Below are 22,511 nucleotides of genomic sequence, written 5' to 3' on the forward strand. Positions count from 1 at the left end.
TAGACTTGAACTTAAGTCAAACTTGAACTGTCCCCTGCAGTCAAACTTGAACTGTCCCCCGCAGTCAGACTTAAACTGTCAATGTAGTCAGACTCGAACTGTCCCCGCAGTCAGACTCGAACTGTCAATGTAGTCAAACTTAAACTGTCAATGTAGTCAAACTTGAACTGTCCCCGCAGTCAGACTCGAACTGTCAGTGTAGTCAGACTCGAACTTTCAATGTAGTCAGACTCGAACTGTCAATGCAGTTATATTCGACTGGCATGTCACTGACAACAGCTTTCCCTCTGTGTCGGGACACACGCCTCCCCCTGCGGTATTGTCAGGCACCTTGCACACAGATCTGCTATACACGACTTGATTGTATGTATAATAGCGACTAAATCAACAACACATATCAAAATAGTAGTCACGTGATGAGTTGCGTCGTCTGTATAACTGATAACCAGCAGGTACCTCCTCCCCGAGATGTAGGTCACAGGTACATCGTAATTCCTCCACAGGATACAGAGTGAAGTTTGATTTTAAAGTCTCAAGATTGAAACACCTATTGTTTATTTATTCGTTTATTTATTAGTACCCAATTTAGGGGATTTCCATACACTAAACTTAGTGCACAATACAGCTGGCTTCCTTAAAACTAATCTTAGTAGCCGACAGATGTGGGTTTCCTAACAACATGTCTTAGTACCCGATAGACATTGGTTTCCTTACTCAGTACATCTTAGTACCCGATGGATATATGGGTTTCCTAACCTGTCTTAGTAACCGATAGACATTTGTCTTAGTACCCGATAGACATTGGTTTCCTTACCCAATACATCTTAGTACCCGATGGATATATGGGTTTCCTAACAACCTGTCTTAGTACCCGATAGACATTGGTTTCCTTACCCAATACATCTTAGTACCCGATGGATATATGGGTTTCCTAACAACCTGTCTTAGTATCTGATACACGTGGATTACCAAAAAACATTTCAGTATTATATCGGGGACGACCCCAACAGCTTTATCAACTGCCACCATCGTTGCTGGTTTGTGTAGTCCGCCATCTCGGTTCTGCAGAATCCATGCTACAGTTTTCAATCTTAATTTGTTTTCTGGAATATTGTGTTCTGTTTACTTACAGTCTCGATGTCCACGCGGATCTGCTGTTTGTTTCACGTCCATGGAAGTTGTCGTTTCAGGTATCAGTCTTGTTGTTGACAAACGGTTGGGTGTGTAATACTATATACGTTGAAACAAAACATGTTATAGTTGTCAGTTACATCTTTATTACAGTTACTCCGTTCCTTGTCGTTATATCGGGGGAGTTATCTCCCCTTGACTTCCGGTGCCGTATGGCCATACCGTACTCTTTAGGACGAACGTGTACTTGTGACAGTGGTTGGATTTGTATGGCAAACTGGAACATGTTACACGGTAATCCTAGCGGCAATAAGATCAAGGGGAGATAAGTCAACCTACACTTCCGTTACGTCTATTATATTCCTTCGTAAAATGTTAATAAATGATTCAACAGGTTCGTGTCTCGTTCTTGTTGCCTGCCTATGTATCTACGGTGAGGAGGCATACAGCGAAACCCCGATATACCGGATTTCACGTCACTCGGACCACTTAATGAGGGATATATTCACGGATACAGGCGGCCATTCATCCATGATGACACCGGCTGGATTACCCCAGGAACTGTACTGTCTGGCTTAGTGGCACCCCAGTGTGTGGGCGGGACTGGGCAGCGGCACGCATCTCTCGTAATGACAAAGTTTCAAACGATTTACGTGTCAACAAAAGCATTTGTGTGCCCACAACAGCATTAAAAACACAGGTAAACCGTTGATTTAAACAGGCCAATGGTTGATTGTAAGTGTTTAAATTCATATTTGAACATTAAAAGTGTATAAGACTAAGCCATTTGAACATATCTGTAATTTACATACGAATATTTCAGTGTTTCTGCAGAATTTGAACTATCAGTGGCCCATGGCCAGCCCATGTCGTATGTAAAAGGGATTCAATTTTACCATTATACTTTTAGTTTAAAAACAAATATTTCCATCCAAAATGACAATTGTACCAATGTGCTTGATTGGCATTTTAGAAGATGCTATTTGATGAACATAGAGATTTTTTCAGTATTATATCGGGGACGACCCCAACAGCTTTATCAACTGCCACCATCGTTGCTGTTTTGTGTAGTCCGCCATCTCGGTTCTGCAGAATCCATGCTACAGTTTTCAATCTTAATTTGTTTTCTGGAATATTGTGTTCTGTTTACTTACAGTCTCGATGTACTCAAGAATAAAAAGAAGATGTAACCCAGAAAAAGTCTCTATGTACCAATGTGGTACCCAAAACCCATGTACATATAACAGCCAAATGACCCCACACCTTCCTAACAGAGGCACCATGTGGGTCATTTAAACTGCCACATCTCCCAGCACAGTTGTCCATATTGTGGCATGTAATTGTGGCTGAAGTGCCAGGTATGCTAACTGCCTCACTGGGCGAGCTGAAACAACTACAGCACATGAGCCGATTACTGGTGTGGGCTTTGATCTCGAGGAACTGTCGGAGCACCAATGTGTGAGAAGCACGCTATGTGTTCCCAGACAGAATGTATGGGGGAAGGGGTGGGTGGATTGTGTTTGGGATGCTTAGAGAACCTCGGTGTTCAGAACGCTAATTATGTTTTCACGTAGAGAAAGAACGATAAGGTCACAATAAAAGGGGTCTGTATGAGGAATATGTTTAGCAATAAACTTACCGGAGACAACCACTAGAAGCAGTCCAACCCTAATAAACTGTCCCTACCCCTACAGCCAACCCTGCCCCCACCCCTACAAGCGAAGAACACCCTTCCTTCCTCCTCCCTGGTGCTTGGAACGCAGCTGCCCCTCCACAGCGACCTTGGGAGGGTGACCCCCAGCTAAGTGCCATTACTTCATTTGGTTTTCCAGCAAGATGAGCTAATTGTGTTGCGATGTCGTTCACGTTTTCTGGAGAATTTGGGAGGTTGTCCAACAAGTTTAGTGGAATTGTGCTGTGGTGCCAAACACAAGAGGCATGTCGGTGTCTCTGCGGTGTAAGTATCCATGTTGGGGGCGGAGGGCTGACTAACTCAGGGTGAATGTTGGTTTAAAATAACGGTATATTTCAGGCACAACTGGCGCTATATCCAGACATGGCTATTATCTAACAATGTGTCTCGCGGTAGAGAAAATGTTTTATGCATGTATAACAGTAAACGGTAACCAGATACATCATCCACTTAAACTCAGGAGCATGTTATCTCAGTTTGGTGCTGGTTTTAAGATTAATCAATATCTTAGTGAATAACAACATTTTGTACAAAGGGCACACACTTAGCAATGGAACCTTTAGCTCTGTAACAGGGACAGCGGCGGCCGATACGTTAGATGAAAGAAATCATAAGTCTGTTGCTTGGACGAGTACTTGTTTAGTTAGTTATTTGTTTATTGATTTATTTATTAAACTTAAAATTAACAAATGATGAATGATTAACCAAGATATCATAAAGTTTCGCTCGACACAATCTGCCACCTGTCGTCGACGTCGTCTGGTGACCAAGCAAAGCTGCTGTTGACGTCGCCGGAAGCATCGTGTGTAATTCAGCGGTTAATGGAGATTTGAAGATTAACAATATGTCAGTCATTCGAGTACCTCTAAAGCCAGACCACCTGCACGATCGTCATAAAACCATAGCTAATAAATCAGCGTATAATACCATATTGGTGTCACGTTGCTCGCTGTGCTGCTCATGGTAATTAACTAACATCTAACAATGTACACAATGTTTGCCGTAAAATAAACAGCTACTGAGAAGTGATCAGTATGGTGTACGTCTGGCGTGACGCCAGCATCTCCCGGCAGCGACAGGGACGTGCGACCTGGACGTCTTCCAACGACATCACGGCAGGTGCTGCTGGTATTCGGTGACAAGGCTGTAAACACGGAAGTGAAGGTTGCATGACGGGATAGAGACAGACAGAGATGTGTAATGAGATATGCTGCAGTCTTTGGCAACGTTTCCGTGCGACGTCGTGGCTTAAAGACAGAGGACGGGCACGTCAGAAGTGTTGTCAATGTAGCTGCTGTCAGAGTTTGGCGCACGGGTACATTCTTGTGACATCCACGTACCCCATGTCCTCTGCAGCCAGTGAAGCAACACGTCTCGGTGAGATATATATGGGCAGACAACCTACCCTGTCTACTTGGTCCTCGTTTAGACATCATCATGACGTCTGCTGTCACCTTGCAGCATTTGGTATAACAAATAATGTAGACTACAGCGATAGATGGTGTTCATGACGAGGTATGGACACAGTGAGGTCAGTGCACAGGGTTGAAGGTCAAGGTTTTACTATACCGTACGTCAGTCCGAGCCTCATATTATGAAGTGGCAGCTTTGTTTTTGTCCTATTTGTTGAAACATGGCATCTGACGACTTGAATAAAAGACAACCTGGAAGCTCAACTCAGAAGTCTCGATAGCTCTGTCACTTTAGACAATACAGATATAGAAGAAATATATAATCTTAACCTGAAGGTCAATTCAGTCAAGGTCATACTACATATCACACTATAGATTCTATCACACTGCACACTCTATCATTCTACAGTATCTATCATATGTAGGGCTCTACAATACCTAAGGTACTATCATTCATCAGACTATATACAACAGGATCTACCATGCTCATCCATACTACAGGGTTGTGATACTACAGACACGGACAGGGATGTTATCTAGTGACTGGGTAACAGGACGCTCTAAACTGGCGCTCGTGTCCATCTGCCCAATCCCCTGTCAGCCTACCAATCTCACTAACACCATGATAGGGCCCTGGCGTAATTACATCAATGGTTTAATAGCGTAATACAACATGCGATCTCCCGATCTAACGCGAGATTGTAGGCGATAGAGCGCTATCCTTCCAACTAGTTAGACTTTATGAGTGTTTGACGGTTGTCGGACGGTAATCGCGCTTTCAGGTAAATTACCCGCAGATGGCCCGGCTGCGTGTGTTATAGTAATCAATAGCATATTACATGACGGTATATGTTGTACAAATGTTCACAGTTAGTGGTTAGGAAGATAGCAGCGACTATACAGCGGAACCAACAGCCCCTTACGTTAGGAAAATGTCATAAGTCTACTTAAACTCTCGCTGATTAACTACCACCCCTAATGTATTGAAGTGTAGTGTCAAGGTCGCGGTAGATTCTCTGACACTACTGAATGTCTTGGATGTCTGCGATCCCACCTGACGACGCCCGGGATGAGTCACGTGATGACGTCAGTGTCAACAAAGATCTGTGGCAACATCACGCCTGTCAGCGTCTCCTCTCTCAATCCGTGGATCCCGTGTATGGTGTTAAAACGATACTGTAGTGACCTTTGTGTACCGGAAGTAGACCACACGTGGTAAAGAGTTTGAAACGATTTGGATGCAAACAAAACAGGAGAAACAAGCACAGGCCACGGGCAGTTTCACATTCACACACACACACACACAGAGAGAGAGAGAGAGAGAGAGAGAGAGAGAGAGAGAGAGAGAGAGAGAGAGAGAGAGAGAGAGAGAGAGAGAGAGAGAGAGAGAGAGAGAGAGAGAGAGAGAGAGAGAGAGAGAGAGAGAGAGAGAGAGAGAGAGAGAGAGAGAGAGAGAGAGAGAGACGGGTCTATTTCATTTCGCTTTGCTTGGTTGTCGTTGAACGCCGCACTAAGCAATATTCAAGCTACAGGACAGTGGTCTGTAAATAATCGTGTCTGGACAAGATAATCCAGTGATTGACACCAATCGGGATACGATGATATGTGTCAACCAAGACAGAGAGCCTGGCCACTCGATCCAGTTAATCGCCTCTTACGCCAAGCATGGGTTACTTGAAGATCAATCTAACCCGGACCGTCACAGGTTAGGTCTATTGTACAATCTGGTGTTTGTGTCTATTGTACAAGCAGGTGTTGGATCAACTGTACCACCAGGTGTTGGATCAACTGTACCACCAGGTGTTGGGATCCGTTGTCACGCCAGGTGTTGGGTTCGAACACCTATATATTGCCTGTACGACGCTGCTTTAAAGCCAGGTGAAGTGTTATGACGTCATACATATAATATTTTTTTACCAAAAAAATAACAGTCAGTAAGTACACAGAGATCATGCATGTCCTCACTGTCAAACTGCATCATGCCAGCACGCTCAGTAGAGCCCGGAACAGGAAGTGCTGACGTGACATAATGTATTTCCTCCCACTTCGAGAGATGTGTTTAGACAGCGGGATATGAAACTACCTCTCTCAAGTACAGGTCGGCACACTCTCACGCTGATTTGATAACGAAGGAAATTACGAAAGCCATCCAGAAATAACTTCTTAAATCTGTTACCTGGCAACCTGCCATTACTCTGTGCGCTTGAAGCCAGCGTTTCGGTTAAACTTAGTTCGAGATTGCACAGCTTAAAATACTCCATGGTTGTTTTTAAATCTAATCAGACTCGGATTGAAACGCAGCGTTTTTAACCCAGGAAATGAAAGTTGCGCGAGACCAGATTTCTTTGAACCTACTATTTAAAGACCAACGTCTGATAGGTAAATCCCCTAGCGGAAGACGCTGGGCAATGAAAGACGACCACAGCACTCAGGAGGTTGAATGACGATACCCCGTTAATCCACGAATGTCACACTTGATACAAGGGTTTGTTTGATTGCATGGCGGGTTGGTGACCTGTGGTTTTCTGTTATATCTGCAGGTTCAGTACGAGTGTTTGCCTGATTGAATTTGAGGGAGGAAGGCCTATATGTGTGTTTAATTATATGGGCGGGCTGAGGTCGTGAGTTTGTTTGATTGTGTTTGCAGGCTGATGTCGTGTGTTTGTTTGATTGTGTTTGCACGCTGAGGTCATGTGTTTGTTTGATTGTGTTTGCAGGCTGAGGTCGTGAGTTTGTTTGATTGTGTTTGCAGGCTGAGGTCGTGAGTTTGTTTGATTGTGTTTGCAGGCTGAGGTCGTGAGTTTGTTTGATTGTGTTTGCAGGCTGAGGTCGTGAGTTTGTTTGATTGTGTTTGCACGCTGAGGTCATGTGTTTGTTTGATTGTGTTTGCAGGCTGAGGTCATGTGTTTGTTTGATTGTGTTTGCAGGCTGAGGTCATGTGTTTGTTTGATTGTGTTTGCAGGCTGAGGTGAAGTGTTTGCTGGATTGTGTTAGCAGGCTGAGGTCATGTGTTTGTCGTTTGTTGCTGATGGATGTCGTGATTGTTGCAGGTGGATGTAGTTTGATTGATTTGCAGGTGGATGTCATGATTGCTGCAGTGGATGTGATGTGATGATTGTTGCAGGTGGATGTCGTGATTGTTGCTGAAGGTGGATGTCGTGATTGTTGCTGATGGATGTCGTGATTGTTGCTGATGGATGTCGTGATTGTTGCTGATGGATGTCGTGATTGTTGCAGGTGGATGTCGTGATTGTTGGTGCAGGTGGATGTCGTGATTGTTGCAGGTGGATGTCGTGATTGTTGCTGATGGATGTCGTGATTGTTGCTGATGGATGTCGTGATTGTTGCTGATGGATGTCGTGATTGTTGCAGGTGGATGTCGTGATTGTTGCTGATGGATGTCGTGATTGTTGCTGATGGATGTCGTGATTGTTGTTTGATGGATGTTGTGATTGTTGCTGATGGATGTCGTGATTGATTTGCAGGTGGATGTCGTGATTGTTGCAGGTGGATGTCGTGATTGTTGCTGATGGATGTCGTGATTGTTGCTGATGGATGTCGTGATTGTTGCTGATGGATGTCGTGATTGTTGCAGGTGGATGTCGTGATTGTTGCTGATGGATGTCGTGATTGTTGCTGATGGATGTCGTGATTGTTGCAGGTGGATGTCATGATTGTTGCTGATGGATGTCGTGATTGTTGCTGATGGATGTCGTGATTTGCAGGTGGATGTCGTGATTGTTGCCGATGGATGTTGTGATTGTTGCTGATGGATGTCGTGATTGTTGCTGATGGATGTCGTGATTGTTGCCGATGGATGTCGTGATTGTTGCTGATGGATGTCGTGATTGTTGCTGATGGATGTCGTGATTGTTGCCGATGGATGTCGTGATTGTTGCAGATGGATGTCGTGATTGTTGCTGATGGATGTCGTGATTGTTGCTGATGGATGTCGTGATTGTTGCAGGTGGATGTCGTGTGATTGTTGCTGATGGATGTCGCGATTGTTGCTGGTGGATGTCGTGATTATTTGCTGATGGATGTCGTGATTGTTGCTGGTGGATGTCGTGATTGTTGCTGATGGATGTCGTGATTGTTGCTGATGGATGTCGTGATTGTTGCAGGTGGATGTCGTGATTGTTGCTGATGGATGTCGTGATTGTTGCTGATGGATGTCGTGATTGTTGCTGATGGATGTCGTGATTGTTGCTGATGGATTGTCGTGATTCGTGATTGTTGCTGATGGATGTCGTGATTGTTGCTGATGGATGTCGTGATTGTTGCTGATGGATGTCGTGATTGTTGCTGATGGATGTCGTGATTGTTGCTGATGGATGTCGTGATTGTTGCCGATGGATGTCGTGATTGTTGCTGATGGATGTCGTGATTGTTGCTGATGGATGTCGTGATTGTTGCTGATGGATGTCGTGATTGTTGCAGGTGGATGTCGTGATTGTTGCTGATGGATGTCGTGATTGTTGCAGATGGATGTCGTGATTGTTGCTGATGGATGTCGTGATTGTTGCTGATGGATGTCGTGATTGTTGCTGATGGATGTCGTGATTGTTGCAGATGGATGTCGTGATTGTTGCAGGTGGATGTCGTGATTGTTGCAGGTGGATGTCGTGATTGTTGCTGATGGATGTCGTGATTGTTGCTGATGGATGTCGTGATTGTTGCTGATGGATGTCGTGATTGTTGCTGATGGATGTCGTGATTGTTGCTGATGGATGTCGTGATTGTTGCAGATGGATGTCGTGATTATTTGCTGATGGATGTCGTGATTTTGCTGATGAGTGTCTTGATGATTGTGCAGGTGGATGTCGTGATTATTGCTGATGGATGTCGTGATTGTTGCTGATGGATGTCGTGATTGTTGCTGATGGATGTCGTGATTGTTGCCGATGGATGTCGTGATTGTTGCTGATGGATGTCGTGATTGTTGCTGATGGATTTCGTGATTGTTGCTGATGGATGTCGTGATTGTTGCTGATGGATGTCGCGATTGTTGCAGGTGGATGTCGTGATTTTGCTGATGAGTGTCTTGATGATTGTTGCAGGTGGATGTCGTGATTGTTGCAGGTGGATGTCGTGATTGTTGCAGGTGGATGTTGTGATTGTTGCTGATGGATGTCGTGATTGTTGCAGGTGGATGTCGTGATTGTTGCCGATGGATGTCGTGATTGTTGCTGATGGATGTCGTGATTGTTGCTGATTGATGTCGTGATTGTTGCTGATGGATGTCGTGATTGTTGCAGATGGATGTCGTGATTATTTTGCTGATTGATGTCGTGATTGATTGCTGATGGATGTCGTGATTGTTGCAGGTGGATGTCATGATTGTTGCAGGTGGATGTCGTGATTGTTGCTGATGGATGTCGTGATTGTTGCAGGTGGATGTCGTGATTGTTGCAGGTGGATGTTGTGATTGTTGCTGATGGATGTCGTGATTGTTGCAGGTGGATGTCATGATTATTTGCAGGTGGATGTCGTGATTGTTGCTGATGAATGTTGTGATTGTTGCAGGTGGATGTCGTGATTGATTGCTGATGGATGTTGTGACTGTTGCTGATGGATGTCGTGATTGTTGCTGAATGATGTCGCCATTGTTGCCGATGGATGTCGTGATTGTTGCTGATGGATGTCGTGATTGTTGCTGATGGATGTCGTGATTGTTGCTGATGGATGTCGTGATTGTTGCCGATGGATGGATGATGGATTGTTGCAGGTGGATGTCGTGATTGTTGCTGATGGATGTCGTGATTGTTGCTGATGGATTTCGTGATTGTTGCAGGTGGATGTCGTGATTGTTGCTGATGGATGTCGCGATTGTTGCTGGTGGATGTCGTGATTGTTGCTGATGGATGTCGTGATTGTTGCTGATGGATGTCGTGATTGTTGCTGATGGATGTCGTGATTGTTGCTGATGGATGTCGTGATTGTGTGCAGGTGGATGTCGTGATTGTTGCAGGTGGATGTCGTGATTGTTGCAGGTGGATGTTGTGATTGTTGCTGATGGATGTCGTGATTGTTGCTGGTGGATGTCGTGATTGTTGCTGATGGATGTCGTGATTGTTGCTGATGGATGTCGTGATTGTTGCTGATGGATGTCGTGATTGTGTGCAGGTGGATGTCGTGATTGTTGCTGATGAATGTCGTGATTTTTGCTGATGGAGTGTCTTGATTATTGTGCAGATGGATGTCGTGATTGTTGCTGATGGATGTCGTGATTGTTGCTGATGGATGTCGTGATTGTTGCTGATGGATGTCGTGATTGTTGCTGGTGGATGTCGTGATTGTTGCTGATGGATGTCGTGATTGTTGCTGATGGATGTCGTGATTGTTGCTGATGGATGTCGTGATTGTTGCTGATGGATGTCGTGATTGTTGCTGATGGATGTCGTGATTGTTGCTGATGGATGTCGTGATTGTGTGCTGATGGATGTCGTGATTGTTGCTGATGGATGTCGTGATTGTGTGCAGTTGGATGTCGTGATTGTTGCTGATGAATGTCGTGATTGTTGCTGATGAATGTCGTGATTGTTGCTGATGAGTGTCTTGATTGTGTATTCGTGATGACGCCAGGGAGGTCCAGGGTGCCGGGTAATATACGTGGGTGTTCAGGGTATATCCACATAGTGAAACCCACAGAAAACGGGTAGTAGTTGAAAACTACTGGGCCCCCCCTCCCCCCTGAATGCGGGTCCAGCTGGAGGTACCACACACCCACTGCTTCCGATCAAGTTCCCAGTGTAGATGAAGTCAAGAACTGCTTACTTGACATACTTTATTCATGAATACTTGGCTGTACAGACACGTGACCGTGGGACTAGGATCACTGGCAAACAGTAGCGCCATCTACCACTAACAATGACCGTTGGGTACTGAAACCGAGATCACTGATTGATTTCACTCCATCCTCATCTAAGTCGTCTTTTAAATACACTGGGTCACGTGTCAATCCTGATTCTGTTGAAGACCGCCATGGCAACCTTTCCGTGTGAAGCAGACCAAGTTCGATGTATTGATAAACCAGCGCTATTTTCAGGTGCGTATTTGTACAGTTATTTTGTGAAGCAACGTGCCAATATTGACTCAGCATAAATTGGCGCGGAAGACGTGACCACGTGATGCAGGGAATACTGCTTCCCTACAACTAATTACAGACACACACTGGCAAAGAATTTCTCATAGTTTTGTATTCAAGAATAAGAAAGAAAAGATTGAAATCTCAGTTCAATTAATTAATTGCTTAGCTGCAGATAAACCTGTCGTCTAAATCTATGGGTGTATTAGATTATATGCTGTCTTATAGCGTCTATTTCTCTAGTGCGACGGTAACAGAGTGTCTAGTTATCTAGTATGACAGTTGTGAAGCGTATATTTATATAAACAGTGTTGTATAATTTGTAATAAATCTTACACCTGACATGAAGCTAAATTTCAATTCCGGATTCACGTCTGCTTCTACTCAGATTCGTGCTCCAGTTATTTTCAAGGGGCGACTTGACGCCTAGATCTTCCCGTATCAGCCTTGTTCATAGACGTATGCAAGATTTGACTTGAATGAAAGTGGTCTGGACACGGGTCAAAGAAGCATATCGGAACATCTAAGTCTGAGTGGTTCATGACGGACGTGACAGCTACAGGTGCCCAGATCCACTTCCATCGTTAGTCTGGCATCACGTCATCTATAATATATCCCTTGTTGAAGGAGATTCCAACTTGGGTGAGATTCTAACCAACAGCGGTGTGTAATAAAGCCCTACGACTTTCTGGATACATTAGACAGGAATACATCTAGAAAACAGGAAATGTGTCTACGATAAATACAATCTCTAATAGCAGCAGGAGCCCTTCCTCACTGATAGTTCTTTGCGCGTTCTCGAACGATGGTCAGTTTGGATGGACACCCACGCACTTTGGCTTAAACCAGGGAATACACTGATGTTTCAGTATACCTGCAACCGACGTTACAATATTGTAAATCCTTCCATTATGTGCAGCGCTGTACACCTCACTGGCTATAGCCGCCATATTGTACACGTAGTATGACTTCTCCATGAAGGGACCCGTGAAGATCCGGGTTATAATTGATCTTCAGTAACCCATGCTTGTCGTAAGAAGCGACTAACCGGATCGGGTGGTCAGGCTCGTTGACTTGGTTGACACATGTCATCGGTTCCCAATTGCGCAGATTGATGCTCATGTTGTTGATCACTGTATTGTCTGGTCCAGACTCAATTATTTACCGACTGGAATATTGCTGAGTGCGGCGTAAATCTGTGTAGTCGTAACGCTGACATGTCCGCCTGTATGACATGACGTCATGCTCTGGGAGAGGGATGAAGATAAAGATGTCTGACAGCCGGAAACACTTCGCTTCGTAACTGAGGATGTCGTAATATGCATCCGTCCGGACCAGTGCCAACATCTGGTTCTGGTGTGAGCAGGAGAACTGGTCTAAACCAGTCACAGATCCATTACTGGACAAGCTCTGCTGACAGTTGTCGTTATCAAGTAGTTGTTGTTACGACAACAAACCACAATACGGCAGGAATTCCGGTCATTACATGTGTACCTTGGACACGTGTCAAGAATACTTGCTTCAGAAGCACTCACTGTCCTTGGTAAACCGCATTACAGACTGAAAGAGAACAAATTGTTGCAGATGTTTTTTTCTGGGAATATAACAGTTTTCCAGGCTTACAGATAAATGTTGAAGTGCCTCGGTCACATGTTACCTCTACAGTATATGCGCTACCTCCTTGTCTGTGTTATCACCCGCTTCCTATATTGTAATGTCGGGGAGAGACTTGAGTCGGATAACGGAATATTCATCACCATGGCATCAGTCCAGGAACTCCGTGAATGCCTTTGTCCATGATGAAATCTTGCTGTGAAATGGCTGGAGTCAGTTTCGATCTCCCTACCCCTCCCTGTTACCTGTGCCCGAGGCCATCAGCAGGGCGGGTCTCTGTCTGGATGTGGTGATGTACACCCTCATCTATACTCCATATATATATATAACTGTCACGTGACATGGGGGAAGCTTTTCCACACAATAAGTGTCGAGGGATGAACCTCAACCTGGACCTGTGAAACCATCGCCCCTTTCATACTTTCAATTGAGAATCCTCTTGACATGAAAGAGGTTCCTGTAATTTGTTTATTTGCTCGTTAGTCCTACGATATAAGTATGGTTTTACGCCACTTTCAACAATATCATAGCAATATTACGGCGGGGAAAACAGAAATCCACTTCACAAATTGTACCCATGTTGGGAATCGAAACCGGGTCTTCAGCGTGACGAGCGGACGCTTTAATCACTAAGCTTCCCCACCGCCTGAGTCACGGTGTTGACAGCGGCCTGTAAATAATGCAGTGATCATAACAATGACCTTATTTATTTATGTGCAACGACCCACGCTAGCCGTGTCTTCTGTCAGCCGGGTCTTCTGACAGCCGGAGAGACATGTTGGACACACCCGTGAAGATCCGGGTTAGAATTGAACTTCAGTAACCCATGCTTGTCGTAAGAGGCGACTAACGGGATAGGGTGGTCAAGCTCGCTGACTTGGTTGACATGTCTTCGTATCCCAATTGCGTAGATCGAAGCTCATGATGTTGATCACTGGATTGTCTGGTCCAGACTCGATGATTAACAGACCGCCGTCATATAGCTGGAATATTGCTGAGTGCGGCGTAAAACTAAACTCACTCACATGTTGGACAGGCTAAGTTATGTGATGAAATGCCCATACATTAGGGCAACGCTGACATTACCCTTGCCAATACAGAGGAATATAAGGTGTACTGAATATTGGTAAGCATTGTTGGTGTCCCATTGTGCAGCCAGCACGTGTGATGAATCAGTAGTGAATATTGTACATAGTTGCTGGCTATAGAATGGCCAGACGTTATATTGGTGTTTTTGAGCTTGGCCATACCTTATTATCCCGTTCACATATTTCCCCTCGTATAGGCCACGGAACGTGGAAAGGGGGCGATGCGGAGTTGAGGAGGACACCTTAATGCTACTTCTGTCTCTGTAACAACGATCAAAGCCCGTATAGGAGCTGTGTTTACAATCAGATGGTTGTGAGAGCCTAGATTACTTTAGCCTCGAGCCCATTGCTGTTACTCTCAAACCCACCACACGTGTAAACTGTTTTCTATCTACTGACACTGTGTAAATCTTCATAGGAGATCGCATTTGTAACAGGGATACCTGACCACGCCTGTAGATCGTCTCAATAGCCTCGAACCCACCACGCCTAATTAACCTGCATGCACACTGACATATGTAGACGAATGCCCAGTCTTTGAGACTACGCCCCAACAACCACTCATTAGCCTCAAACCCGAGACTGGCATTAGATATCCCCACAGATCTGAACATAACTAGCAGACGGCATGTAAACAAGGCAGAACGCTTTGTCTGATCTTACAATTGACTCCAGCTTAAAGTAAACAGAAGACCGGAAACATTTGGAATCTGGAGATTTATGAAAGATGTTTAATCACAAATGACCATTAAAAACAGCTGCCATAAGTTCCATCTCAATATGTTCTTAGATCGAGGTTAAAATATGAAACCTAATTTCTAGCAAACTTATGATTCCGTGTATATTGTTTACCGCCGCACGAGCAAGTTTGGGTCCATTTGCCTTACATCTACAGATAGTATCAAAGTGAAAAAACATGGTTTCAAATTCACTCTGTTTATCTCTCATGTGGCATGATCTGATGAGTGAAAAAGACGCTACACATTTCAAGTGGTTATTTATGGCGACTCTAAAAACGATGTGCAAGTTTTATTAATGTAAATATGACCCTCCCTTATCTGTTATCTACCAACGTATTTGGAAGCACGTGAGAGTGATGACATAGAATCCGGAGCAGAAAGTTAATTATTTAGCCGCGTTATCGTATCCGTGATCATATCAGTAGAGCTAACATCTGTAGTTCCGTATTCACAAACTACCTGGTGGAGATTGCAGTCAGATAAGTACAGTAGATCATTGCCATATATAGTCAAGAGGATGGAATCATCATACTTGAAGCAGATTACACCTAGATTACTGTATGTTCTGAAATGGTTCGGACGTTATATCGTTGCTTTCAGTAATGTCGGAGTACAGCCGTGCGGGGCTATCAACCTTTATACCTACCTTCCTTAACCAACCCAAAAAAAACAACCCAAGCAGTCCTGCGGAGCCATCAACCATTATACCCAACTATCAACCATTTTACCCACTTTCCTTAACCAACCCATCAACCAACCCAGACTTTTTATGCTTTTAAAACCAATGTAATGAATATATGTTTTTGAAATAAAACTCACCGAGTATGTACTGCGGGGCTATGTTTATTATACCCACCTGTCAACCGTCACCTATATTCCCAACCCCGATGTGACGCAAAACCCAACTCAACACAACAACAACTTCACCAACCCCATCAACCAACCCAGGAAGTCCCGCGGGATTATCAACCATTATACCCACCTTCCTTAACCAACTCATCAACCAACCCAGGCAGTCCTGCGAGGCTATCGGCCACTATAACCACCTTTCTTATCGCAACCATCAGCATGTTTTGACCCAGGCAGTCCTGCGAGGCTATCGGTTCTCGTCACTATACCCACCTTGCCTTAACCAACTCATCAACCAACCCAGGCAGTCCTGCGAGGCTATCGGCCACTATAACCACCTTTCTTATCCAACTCATCAACCAACCCAGGCAGTCCTGCGAGGCTATCGGCCACTATAACCACCTTTCTTATCCAACTCATCAACCAACCCAGGCAGTCCTGCGGGACTATCAACCATTATGCCCACCTTCCTTAACCATCCCCATCAACCAACCCAGGAAGTCCTGAGGGGCTATCAACCATTATACCAACCTTCATTAATTAACCAACCCAGGCAGTCCTGCGGGGCTATCAACAGGTATACCCACCTTCCTTTACCAACCTAATCAACCAACCCACGCAGTCCTGCGGGGCTATCAACCATTATCAAGTGAACAAATCGATCAGTCCAAGAGGATAAAATTCCTGCTTTTCACATACTAGGATGACACGGCTGATAGATGAATATGTATCGATTCTTAGCAGACTGTACCAACAGTCTAATATGCCTGATATTTGGGAGATCACGGACAGGGTTGATGCAGAAAAGATGTACTGATTGGTTTGAAGTGGTTTCCAGTTTTGGTTTGACTTGTTTTATCAATTAAACTTCTGAATTCGACTGTCCCCCTCTGACTGGAAGGAAAACGGCTGCGGTCTACATACATACGTTACAAAGGCGATACAGAATATAACACAGTGTGACCTGAGTGTATGATATGGAGTAGTGCGGTACATGCTGATGTATCTTGAACCATGTTCATCGGTTTTGATCAATAGCTTGATTTCTGTTCATGCCCTTCATCAAAAGTGTTCAACGTTTTTGTGCTTGTGCTGTCCTTGTCCTGGCAGACAAAGGGGTGTGTCATGACATCTATCTGCCCAATATCACCTCAGTGTCCACATCAAGATTTAGGACCTCGCCCTTTCTGCCATGATTTCTGATCAAGTTGATGTGACTGGACTTAAAAGTCTTAGAGAATGATTGACTGACAATGATGTGCACCATGTGGGGTAAACCGGGTCCCAAGAACTATTTAGCTCCAGGCTTGGGGGGCATTTCTGGCACATGCCCTATTTAGCCCCAGAGGAAGGCGCAAACGCAGAATCTGTGTCTCTCCATCCTAGACACGTTTGGCGTAGACGTGTATGTCATGTTGGACTCCATGGAACTCGATGAAGGAACAAGAACTCTTCTTGGGGAATACTTCCTCGATATTGATGATCATAATTTGCTACACCTTGTGGGACTATTCTTCCTCGCCAGTGGACTCATTTGCCATTAACATTTTAAGTAATTAATTCTTCACTACTGCCCAGATAGAAATCTCGGAGGAGCTTGGAAGAGCTAAAGACACACATTCACACTTCTGTACAGATCTGTCCTTTCAAAACATGATATTTGGTACAGACAACTGCAACCCGAGGTTAATGATTGCAAGGGACTTGAAGGAAACACCCTCTAACATTGTACTAGGATTAACGACATTCTTTAAGTGGTCCTCTTTGTCCCGGGCCTCTATATGTTAGTATATGCGTGTTTAGCGCTGTGCTGTGAGTGGGTACATATGTTCTTGTCAATATTATCGTTGGAAGTGTGTACCAGGACTAAGTGCGTACGCACTTATAACCAGAATAAAATTTAAATGTAGTTCACATGTACGGTTTTGTTGTCAATGTAAAACACACCATTATTCTGATGAAAACGAAAATTAAGCAGCCGCCCTATTAGTTAACAGAGAGATTACGCATAGAGAAGACTGTCAACCACTATACGTCTGCTTCTTCCGCCAATATCACGGGGAAACAGCACTGGGCGGGGATGCTGGTGGAAGGACTAGTCTGTCTCACAGTCCCTGAATCACAATTATTTTAATTTCCTACTGCCAAACCCTCTCTGCAGTGCTAAAGCCCTAAATAAAGCAAGTCTAGATTTCCTCAGGTTCTGAATCTCTGGTCTCCCTGGGGCTCCGTTTCAATATAAATGGGCTTGTTTGTTACTATCAAAATTATATATATTCAGAGACTAAGCATTAGTCTAATCGTGGGAGGTGCAACTGCTGCTGTGTGAATGATTTGCCTGGGAGGCAGTTCTGCTTATACTGGCTGGAGTACAGATGAGCGAAGCTGGACTGGGTTCACACTGGTTCAGCATTATTCATTCAGATATTAATCCCTGCACCGACGGGCGGCTTGGCTTCACCCAGCTGTGGAAGGTCGTGGCTACTCGGGCCAGTTCCGGGCATGGCAGACACAGTTGGGTCATGTCAATAATACATTATACACTTACATTAATATTATTGCTAGTCAGAATTCCAAATACGCGATCAATCGTCTACAGCCTTGCACTCCGGGTCGTGGGAGAGAAAGCGTTCTATCATTTATTGGATGCCGCGGGCTCAAGTAGATCCTCGCAGTAATTACACAATCTTCTGTTGCCAGGCAGAAAAGCTCGAACAACCTTGCGTGCAACTGAATCAAGTTTAAAACAAATCGGTGTGAACTCATGCGTGAACGCCCTAAACCTCCTGGATGTTTGTCTGTACAGACCTGTGAAGATCCGGGTTAGAATTGGTCTTCAGCAACCCATACTTGTCGTAAGAGGCGACTAACGGGATCGGGTGGTCAGGCTCGCTGACTTGGTTGACACATGTCATCGTATCCCATATTGCATAGATCGATGCTCATGATCACTGTATTGTCTGGTCCAGGCTCGATTATTTACAGACCGCCGCCATTTAGCTGCGGCGTTAAACAACCAATCAACAAAGCTGCCTGAATATAACATGATTGGTGCCCAGACTCCATCAGCTCAGATATGTGAGGAAGGTTATTGTACTCGGACGTAGGAGGAAGGTTATTGTACTCCGACGTATGAGGAAGGTTATTGTACTCGGACGTATGAGGAAGGTTATTGTACTCGGACGTATGAGGAAGGTTATTGTACTCGGACGTATGAGGAAGGTTATTGTACTCGGGCGTATGAGGAAGGTTGTTGTACTCGGACGTATGAGGAAGGTTATTGTACTCCAACGTATGAGGAAGGTTATTGTACTCCGACGTATGAGGAAGCTTATTGTGCTCGGACGTATGAGGAAGGTTATTGTACTCGGACGTATGAGGAAGGTTGTTGTACTCGGACGTATGAGGAAGGTTATTGTACTCGGACGTATGAGGAAGGTTATTGTACTCGGGCGTATGAGGAAGGTTGTTGTACTCAGACGTATGAGGAAGGTTATTGTACTTGGACGTATGAGGAAGGTTATTGTACTCCGACGTATGAGGAAGGTTATTGTATTCGGGCGAATGGGGAATGTTATTTTTACTTTGACTTGCGGGAAAGTTATTGTACTCGGACGCATGAGGAAGGTTATTGTACTCGGACGCATGAGGAAGGTTATTGTACTCGGACGTAGGAGGAAGGTTATTGTACTCGGACGTATGAGGAAGGTTATTGTACTCAGACGTATGAGGTTATTGTACTCAGACGTATGAGGAAGGTTATTGTACTCGGACGTATGAGGAAGGTTATTGTACTCGGACGAGTGGGGAAGGGTGTTGTATTCGGGCGAATGGGGAATGTTATTTTTACTTTGACTTGCGGGAAAATGTGTTGAACTCTGACTTGCTGTGGTATACAAAGACGAATGGGAAACGTTACAGCTCGTTCAGCTTGACGTATGAGGAAGGTTATTGTACTCGGACGTAGGAGGAAGGTTATTGTACTCGGACGTATGAGGAAGGTTATTGTACTCGGACGTATGAGGAAGGTTATTGTACTCAGACGTATGAGGAAGGTTATTGTACTCAGACGTATGAGGAAGGTTATTGTCCTCAGACGTATGAGGAAGGTTATTGTACTCGGACGTATGAGGAAGGTTATTGTACTCGGACGAGTGGGGAAGGGTGTTGTATTCGGGCGAATGGGGAATGTTATTTTTACTTTGACTTGTGGGAAAATGTGTTGTACTCTGACTTGCTGTGGTATACAAGGACGAATGGGAAACGTTACAGCTCGTTCAGCTTGACCTGATCGAGCTACTCTACATATGCATGGACCGGGAGGTCAAATGGCACAAACGGCAGGTCGAGGTAACTTCATTAAATAGGGGAGCAGAGGATGTTATTAACGTTGCGTTCGTGCAAAACATGCATGCATGGATTCGTTACAAAACTTGTCCCGGAAATCAACACTTCTGAAAAAACAATCTTTTCAATATATTGTTTATACAGTCATATGTTATCTAGTTTGGTTTACTATCTTTGCAACTTACAGACGTCAGTTACTTTCACAATCTGTTCCACTCGCGCTATAACTCTCTACACCCAGTTCAATTATCACTTTTTCTATTTCATGTTCAACTGTAATATGTTTGTAGCTTCATTTTTAAAGAAAGTTAGATATTGCGGACGATTTCTCGACACTGAGATGTGAAACGGCGACCTTGTCTCGGCTGTTCGGACATGTTGACAATCAACAGACAAAGGTGCACCCCTTCACAATAATAGACCCAGCCAGCTGTGACACGGTCATACAATTCATTAGTATTCACTTGATCAGGTCAAGCTGAACAAGCTGTAGGCTTCTGCACTCGGGCGAATAATTAACAAACTGTGTCTTAGGTCTAGGACACTCGTTAAAAGTAAATATATAACATCAACTTTAAATAATATAGTCAGCCTCGATTATATGCGGAAACTCTTCTATAAGGGACGCATATCCTGGGCGATGCCTGCAAATTACATGGTACGTGTGTGTTGTCAAACTTGCGGCGCCGTTCACGTGCTCATCACGACACAAGGGAGGTAACCCTTGATGTTTTCCAATATGTCGGTAACACAGGCTAGAAAACATTCAGTTTCTTTGATCAGTTTAATAGATTCGAAAAGTGCGAAACTGGACAGTTTTCATAATTTTTTTATTTATGTTATTTCTTAAATCAATACTTCTCTAAAGTGAGAAACAAAGCTTTGCAATATATATTTCCAGATGTATAACGTGTACCATGATAATACTGCAAGTCCATGGCAAAACAAGACTAGTCTTCCATGTGAACGCAGTAATTTGAGTGCGGCACTGAATTTATGTCTTAATATCTTGTGTTGCGTCCGAACCTGAGTAAGCTCACGAGCCATTTCATATTTGATGTATTTATCAAAGTGGCTTTAAACTGACTCACTCTCGCTCAACCCGCTCACTCACTCACTTTAAGAGATGGACACGGAGCTTCCCCGAACGTCCAGTATCCCGTGCGCTCCCTCGACTTCCACACGTGAACATGGGCCGAGGTCCTGCTTCAGGAGCACTTATCTCTGTAAGGAGTTTCAAAGCGACATCTGACGATGTCAGTATTTCATCTAATTGAGACCTAATTGGCGTAACTGGCGTGTCGTGGAGTTCATTGACATCCGCCTGGTGGCGGTTTAAAGAGGAAAGTCGGTGTTATCGTTGATAGGAATGGGACAGAGAGTCAGCTGAGTGTAAAGGGCCAAGCTATCAGATTATGTTAATAGGAAAACTTGAAAAGAGGTATTTGCTGCTAATAAAATCTTCACATCTGTTTCAGATGCCCGTGTGTCGTATCAGACTCCTGGTACGGGCACCTGTTTCACCTGATAAAACCACGTGTAATCTGTATAACTAACAAACACAACCAGTAACACGAGTGAAGACTGCGCTTGTAGAATTCTTTACATGTAATAAAACTGTATATATCAGTTTACAGATTTTGCCAATATTTAATCGGTTTAACGAGGTACATATCGTTAAGCACGCGCGGTCTGGGCGCCGTTCCACGATTATGAGCGACTCATTGACCTTTAATGGACACACATTGTCATGTTAGGGGCCGCTCATAATTTATGGCTAGGAAGGGGGGTTGGGGAAGGTGATGATTTTATGGAGTAGCATGTACAATGTGAATGCCCTCTCCCCCAGTTTATGTACAAAGTAAGTGACACCCCACCCACCCCCGCATGTCATGTACAAATCTGTTATCCCCCACCTAAGTTTTAAGCATAATTTTAAATAAATATGATGTACAAAATTGCTGATCCCCTAGTACATGTGTACAATATTGATGCCCCACCCTTTCTCCAGAAGAAAATTGATGGGAACCCCTACCCCACCCCAAAATCATCATCATCCCTCCAGCCATAAATTATTAACGGTATTTCATGATAACTGTAGACATTTTTTTCTCAGCCGAGCACATTGTCACGTAATCGTAAGTCATTAATGAAGGGAAGATACAAAAACATCGTCACAAGATCACATCCATGGGCGGACCCCCTGAACGCCCCATTGGTTCCACCAACGCAAAAAAAATCTTCAATGTGGTCCGCCAAATGACGTCAATCCTGGAAAGAATTTCCACAAATTGAATTATTTCACATCGGTAAATTTCCTGTAATAGGAATAAACATTGTATTTCTAAGAAGCCTTACGTTTCCTAAACTGCCCAAACTCTGAGAATATCGGAGCCCGCCACACCCCTGTAAGACACAGGCTTCCTGTATCTTGGACCAGTATTTTCATAATCATAACACATATTCCAGGAATGTGTCCACATCCTCGACGGTTAATAGACAAGGCCAACATCGTTTGTAAACACTAACTCGTGTACATACCGACCTATA

Source organism: Haliotis rubra, unplaced genomic scaffold (assembly GCF_003918875.1).
Source record: "Haliotis rubra isolate DU_JTF1 unplaced genomic scaffold, ASM391887v1 Scf413, whole genome shotgun sequence".
Taxonomy (NCBI): Eukaryota; Metazoa; Mollusca; class Gastropoda; order Lepetellida; family Haliotidae; genus Haliotis; species Haliotis rubra.